General features: G+C 45.7%; 1 pseudogene; it reads left to right on the forward strand.

Annotated features, from left to right (window-relative positions):
- The first annotated feature begins 6,370 nt into the window (after positions 1-6,370).
- Positions 6,371-6,538, forward strand: LOC118652172 (annotated as a pseudogene).
- The last annotated feature ends 1,186 nt before the right edge of the window (positions 6,539-7,724 follow it).

Here is a 7,724-nt window from a genome sequence, read left to right on the forward strand (position 1 = left end):
AGTAGGATTGAAACCCAGGAGAATGTTTGTAAACATCTTGGTCACACCCTTACTTTGCCTCGTAGCATCTGCTATAAAGGCATGGCTGTGGGCGTGGTCACTGTCTCTCAGAGAAGCAGCGTCCCACCGAGACCCGGCTTTCATTCTCTTGTCTGTCTTTTCTAAGCCTTTCAGCCGCCCCACTCAGGTTCACCCCATTGCTGGCGCGGCACACTTTAGAAAGATCTGCCTCCACGCTCCCAGGGCGGGTTCCTGCCTCAAACTCCGCCCTACAGGAAACAGATCCTGGAAACAGCTTGAGGGAGGGCACAGACATTGCCAAGACCAGGGTTCCTCAAACTACGGCCCTCGGGCCACATGCAAATACAAATATTGTATTTGTTCCCGTTTTGTTTTTTTACTTCAAAATAAGATATGTGCAGTGTTCATAGGAATTTGTTACTAGTTTTTTTTAAAACTATAGTCCGGCCCTCCAACGGTCTGAGGGACAGTGAACTGACCCCCTGTTTAAAAAGTTTGAGGACCCCTGGCCAAGACAACCGCTGTAGGACTGACTTCCTTCCGCTCGGTCGCTCGCTGTTGGTCTGTATGTGACGAACACCACCCATGGTTTTTATATAAGTAGATATGCATAATCCATAGACACAGACAATAGGGTAGTGAAGGCCTGGGTGGGGGGAGAGGTGGAGGAGAGGTCAATGGGAGGAAAAGGGAACATATGTAATACTTTCAACAATAAAAATTAAAAAAAAGGAAGCCAGACATAAAAGCACATCCTGTTTTATTCCATTTATATGAATTCTCAAACAGACAAAAGTAATCCACTGTGAAGAAAATCAGAACAGTGGCTCTCCTGGGGGAGTTGGGGTGGTGAGGATATGATCTACATCTTGATAGGGGTTTGGATGTCATACAGCAACCAAGTGGTAGGACAGGGATTTGAACCCGGGTGGGCTGACACCAGAGGCCATGGTTTTAACCACCATATTACATTGCTTTATAAGATAACACAGGAAGAATCGCCTGTGAAGACAGGAGACTGAGAAGGAGCACCCTGAGCGGTGGGAGGAAGACCAGGAGAGAGGAATCATGAAAACCAATGGAGGCAGAACTTACTCAGGAGTGGCTGGCAGTGGGGAGTGTTGGTGAGAGTTCATCAAGAGAAGGACTGGGGCAGGCATCATTCTTTTTTTTACTAATGAATGCAGTGATTTTTTAATATATTTTATTGATTTTTTATTTTATTGATTTTTTACAGAGAAGAAGGGAGAGGCATACAGAGTTAGAAACATCGATGAGAGAGAAACATCGATCAGCTGCCTCTTGTACGCCCCCCACTGGGGATGTGCCCGCAACCAAGGTACATGCCCTTGTCCGGAATCGAACCCGGGACCCCTCAGTCCGCAGGCCGACACTCTATCCACTGAGCCAAACTGGTTCGGCCAGGCATCATTCTTGACACCTAGGAGGGCATATGTGACATGGGCCAGACAGTTTCACTGGACTGGTAGAGACAATGGCCAGCTGGCAGTGTGCTGAGGAGGTGAGGGAGCGAAGACAGTGAGCGTGAATAACTTTCCCAAAAGCTTGGCTGGAGAGAGAGAGAGAGAGCAGTAATTACAGTGCTAGTTAGAGGGCTGGAATTTCCTTGGAGAGGCTCAATCCTGACCACAGCTGGCACCATTCAGAGATGTTTGACTTTGCCCACCCACCGGGGCTGCTACTTGTCCTTCTGTGAGATGTAGGTCTGTTGACCACAGTAAGCCTCTGACAGCTCCAGGACTTCATTTGGAACCTTGAGATCAGCTGACCCCGCCACTGCTCACATCCTGTCGTCCTTGGCAGGCTTCAGTGGGCGTCTACCCTTCTCCACTCAGCCCAGTGCTTCCTCTTCCTGACCACCCTTGTACTTTCCACTCCCTCCTTACACAGAGCTCCGGGCCACCTTCAATTCAGATTGTCCTTGCTCCTCTTTGCTTGTCTGAGGACTCTCTTCCTTTAAAGGGATATATGTCTCTTATTCCTCCAAGTCCACAAAACAAGTGGTGGTGAGATCATGGGCAGTCATCCCACTCTGGGCTCTCCATTTCTATAGTTAGTAGGACGCCACCAAGATCTCAGTGAAGGCCCAGCCGACGTGGCTCAGTGGTTGAGCGTCAATCTATGAACCAGGAGGTCACGGTTCAATTCCTGGTCAGGGCACATGCCTGGGGTTGTGGGCTTGATCCCCAGTAGGGGATGTGCAGGAGGCAGCCGATCAATAATGATTCTCTCTCATCATTGATGTTTCTCTCTCTCCCTCTCCCTTCCTCTTTGAAATCAATAAAAATATATATTTTTAAAAAGATCTCAGTTAAGGATGCATCTAGCAGCAAGTAACAGAAGACCTGCTTAAAGCAGACAAATGAGGAGGTCTGGAGCAGGCTGAGGACTCATTGAGAGTTTTTTTGTTTTTTTTTTTGTTTTTTTGTTTTTTACCTCTTTGCCTGTTATTCTATCCCCAAAGGTTGATGGTATCTCTCTTCACAGTTGCCACATGGTTGCAGCTATTCCAGTCTCACGTATGGACTTGCCATTGAAAAAGAACAAAATCTTTCCCAAGAGCCCCCTAAGGTCCTATTGGCCGAGGGTATGGAAATACTGTGATTGGCTAGACCAGGGGTGGGCAACCTTTTTGTGAGTGCGTGCCAAAACCAGCAAAATCTCTGACTCAAAATTCGTCTGCATGCTAATCCTAATTTTTGAGAACATGTTACGCCTACTTGATATCTCTTAAGGTGTGCTTATGTGAAGAACCTTGAAGAAATAATAAAATTCATTCGAGTGACAAAAGCACAATATATGATGATGAAAAATACATTTATTTTTTAATGTATACATGTACACTGATAGCCCGACAGAAAACTTTATGACTCCGTTGGATATTATCACTGGGACTTTTGCTGCTGCATCACTGATGACAGAGATTTTACATCAGGTTTATATTTCGTGACCTTCAGAGATATGCACGAGCTACTACTTTCATCCGTCAGGCTGCTCCTATTACGAGACTTAACAAAATTCATCACTGAGAACAAAGATTCACAAGCGTATGTGAATGAAACCAAAACACTGGTCGGCTCTAGGAAGGCAGGGAGAGTTAAGGCAGAGGCATAGAAATTGCCCTTCCCCTCTCTCGTCAATCCATGTCTATGGTCTTTAAGATAACTTGTTATGTAAAATTATTTATTTATCTAAGATGCACCTACACTGAATTTATCTGAAAAATAAAAAAGTCGATATTAAGAAAAAAATTGTAAATGGAAGATTATAAGAGAGGGTTTCACGTGCCAGCAAAAGTTACTGGCGTGCCATGTTTGGCACGCGTGCCAGGGGTTGCCCACCCCTGGGCTAGACCAAAGAGATTCCTCCCCTGAATGCATGGGAAGGGAACACCTGTACAGAATCCAGACTTTGCCTACAAGGGAGAAAGACTTGCTGCTAAGCAGGCACTATCGGTGCTTTCACAGATAGTCATATACCATAAATTCCTCTTCCTTTATAAGGGCCAGCTATTTCACCTTCCATTGAGAATATGTGTAGCATGCAGCTTAAGGGCAACGGTGTTTGTGCCAGACTAACTGGATTTCAATCCCAGCTTACTTGCCAGTGCTTTGGCCTCGGGCGGGTTACTTAACCTTTCCACACTGCCATCTACTCATCTGTAAAATGAGGGCTCTCGGTACTATGCAATAGAGCTTTCTGTGATGATGGAAATGCCCCATGTCTGTGCTAATACAGTAGCCATTAGCCACAGATGACTATTGATCATTTGAAATGTGGCTAGTGCATCTGAGAAATTTAATTTTTAAATTCAACAGCCACATATGGTTAGTGGCTACTGTGTTGGGCACATAGTTCTACCTCACAGTGTTGTAGGATAAAATATACAGAGCTCAAGATGTTTTTAAAATATTTTTATTGATTTCAGAGAGGACGGGAGAGGGAGAGATGGAAACATCAATGATGAGAGAGAATCATCGAATCATTGATTGGCTGCCTCCTGCACGCCCCCGACTAAGGATCGAGCCCACAATCCGGGCATGTGCCCTTGACTGGAATCGAACCCAGGACCCTTCCGTCCACAGGCTGATGCTCTACCCACTGAGCCAAACTGGCTAGGGCTTAAGATGTTTTTAAAGTAGGAGTTGAAGTAATACATAAACCCTCACTAAGCCCTAGTTATTATTTTTGCTATCATGATGGCCTGGTCCCTTTCCCACGCTCCTTGAAGACTATGGCATCTGACTCACTGTCTTCCTGTCTCTCTTCAGGTCTTTTGCAAAAGCCAGGTGGCTTTAACGTTTATGCAGGTAGTCCAGCAGCACCCTGGTCTCTTGGCTCCTTGCCCTCCTCAGCTCTAATGACTAACCTCCACTGGCTTCTTGGTTCCTTGCCCTCCTCAACTCTAATGACATTACCATAGCCACTCACTCCAGTAGCCACACCCTGGCAAGGAAACTGGGCTGAATCTTAGCCCCTTGTTTCTGACCACGACATTCCAGCCCTCCAGATCTTTCTCTCCCTCACTCCCAGGAAGACTGGTCTTTAGGTCTATGGATACTTCTAGTTCCTTGACTCTATTCTTTACTTACCCACTGGCCCCACATGTCTTTACTTCTCTTCTTAAACCAGCCTCTGTTCCTCACTGCTTCACCTCTATTCCTTCACTAAATGGTCTCCTCCATCTGAATTGTTCTCCTGGCTTCAGACTTACACTTTAAATCCTTCTCTACATTACAGCTAGGGAGGTCTCTCTACTAAATCTCATCATCTTACTCATCTACCCTAAGTCCTCTAATGCTCCCCATTCCTGACTACTACCCATTTCCAGAAGGTACTATGCTCCCATAGTATCCATGCTTTTGCATATGCTAAATCATCTTCCTGGTTTAACTCTTCTCTTGTTCTTTGCCTAAATAACTCCTATTTTCCTTCAAGATTTAGTTGGGGCATCACCTCCTCCAGGAAGACCTTCCTGGTCTCCCCTATTCTCTACTTAGTCTAGGTGTCCCTCCTATGTACTCCCACGGCACCATGTGTTTCAGTAGAGTCATAGTCCAGACTATCCTATAGTATCACTGTTAACTAATCGGACTCCCCCTCTCAGCTTTAAGAGTCTACGAACAGACACCGAACAAATTTTTGTTGCATCAACTGGACAGAGATTCTGGGCAGATTTGTTCTATTTGCTTACTATACTTTTTTTTTTTTAAGGTGGGAGAGATTTGAACATGTTTAAATGCTGAAGGTAAAATGCTGTAATCATTAGAAATGAGACGTTGCAGATTTGGAGGATCGAGGACACAATGAATGGAACTGTGCTTGGGGAAGCAGAAGGGAGGGGCCCTGAGCACAGGTGGAGGAGAATGCCTTGGGCAGGGGCAGGCATATCCTCTCCTCTGAGCCCGAGGGAGGGCACAGGTGCTGATGAGCGTGTCTGTTGGTCGGGAGCCGGAAGCGGAGGGAGTTTCCAACTGAGGGCCTCTGTTGCCTCTAATCTGGGTGGTGGGTTGGTATTGAGGTGGGTGGAAATTTTGGGACAATGGCCAGAGTCTGAGAGACAGAACTGGCTAAGGGCCCACCGCCGCTTCCCACATTTCCTCTGTGACCTTTTCCTTTTATCCCTCAGTCCTCCACACATCCCAGCCTGCTGTCCAGCGCACCTGAACATGGCACCCACTCGTGTTGTCTGTGTAATGTACTGAACTCCTGCCATCATCATTATGTTTAGTCCTTATGTAAGAGAGTGTATGTAAAACATTCAGCCCAGTGCCAGGTACACAGTAAACACTCACTAAACTGTAGTCCTTGTTTTTACTGGCAAGAAAAAATGTTGTCTTCTCTAGCTACACAGCAGCATTTACAAGATGAGATGATCCCCTGTCCTCCAGGAGCTTATGTTCTTGTCAGAGAAGAATGTACCCATAAAATAAAAAAAGCAATGCAGCCCTACCGGGTTTGGCTCAGTGGATAGAGCATCAGCCTGTGGACTGAAGGGTCCCGGGTTCGATTCCGGTCAAGGGCACAGTTACAGGCTCCATCCCCAGTGTAGAGCATGCAGGAGGCAGTCAAACAATGATTCTTTCTCATCATCGATGTTCTTATCCTTCTCTCCCTCTCCCTTCCTCTCTCAATTCAATAAAAATATTTTAAAAAATAAATAAATAAAAATAAGAAGCAATGCAAAGCGATTTGTGGTGGTAACCAACATCCAAATGATGCTTAAAAAGGAAAATCACAACCTGCACTGAAATGTCTTTTCCATCAAGACCTAGAACTCAGATGCATATATAAAACAAACAAGTTTCACTAAACACTACTTATCCTCATCGCTTCTCGGCCTTTTGGCTAAGATCAAGTGTAGTAAACACTACTTATCCTTACGTCGTTGTGTGATACATTCTGGTATTTTCTATTCTATTCTACTTTGTTTTTTTAAAAAGTGGTGGTCATCAATGTTAACTGTTATGGACTGAACTGTGTCTCTTGAACATTCATATGTTAATATGTTGAATTCCTATGTCCCTTGAAAATTCATATTCTTATGAAGTACCCCCAGTACCTCAGGATGTGACCTTATTTGGAGATACGGTCTTTACAGAAGTAATCACATTGAAATGAGGTCCTTAGGTTGGGTCCTAATCCAATCCAACGGTGCCCTTAGCAAACAGGGCAAATTTAGACTCACATACAGGGAGAGCACCCCGGGAACATGAAGACGGCCATCTACAAGCCCAGGGGAGAGACGTGGAGCAGGTTCTCTCTCACAGCCTTCTGAAGGGACCAACCCTCCCAACACCTGGATCATGGACTTGCAGCCTTTAGTGCTGTGAGACCATAAATTTCTGTCATTTCAGCCACCCCGTTTGTGGTGTTCTGTGATGGCAGCCCCAGCAAATTAATACACTCACCAAATTGATTTTGTGACTCGGTTGGGTTGCAACTGACCACAAACTTCTTTTTTCCTATGCTTTGTTTTGTGCAATCTAAATAGCCACTTGATGGATGGTAGGACCTGGAGGAGGGTGTAGCAAGTGTGGCACTCACTCTCAGGGTCATGCAAGTGGGAGTGTCATTACCGAAAGTCTAGCCAACCCTGCAATTGCACAACCTGAGGATGAGTGCCTCCTTAAATTTTGCATCCTAAACACCTCCCTAGCCCAGTCCATGTGAAGTAGATGTAACTATTGTCTCTATTCAAGGGGTAGACACAATGTGGAATCAGATCCAAGCCGATTTGTTTCTAAATTCTGGGTTCTCTCCCTGTCATCACAGCATCCCTCTCGGTGGAATCAGTTGGAGAGTGTGACAACAAATACTGTTTTCCTACCAGTATTTGCTCCCCACCTTCCTACCCCGCAAAAGAGGCAAAGTTAGAGGCTGCATTCACTCTTCCCCTTCTCTTGCAAAAGTTCAGGGGAACTCGGACCTTCTGAGACCCTTAGTTGATGAAGCCTGAATTCAGCCACTGTCTTTGGACGTCTGCAGGCAGAGTGGGCAGCTGGGAGCACATACATATGTGTGCTGTGAGTGCCTATGTGCCCACACTGTGACCCTAGGACAGATTCCCTGCTGGCCAACTCCACCCCTGCTCCCCCTCCTTTTCAATTCACTGCCTTCCAGACACAATAAACACATAAACACACATACCTCCAAAAGGCTTTGTCTTAGTGGAGCTAATA

Source organism: Myotis myotis, unplaced genomic scaffold (genome assembly GCF_014108235.1).
Source record: "Myotis myotis isolate mMyoMyo1 unplaced genomic scaffold, mMyoMyo1.p scaffold_m19_p_3, whole genome shotgun sequence".
Classification (NCBI taxonomy): Eukaryota; Metazoa; Chordata; class Mammalia; order Chiroptera; family Vespertilionidae; genus Myotis; species Myotis myotis.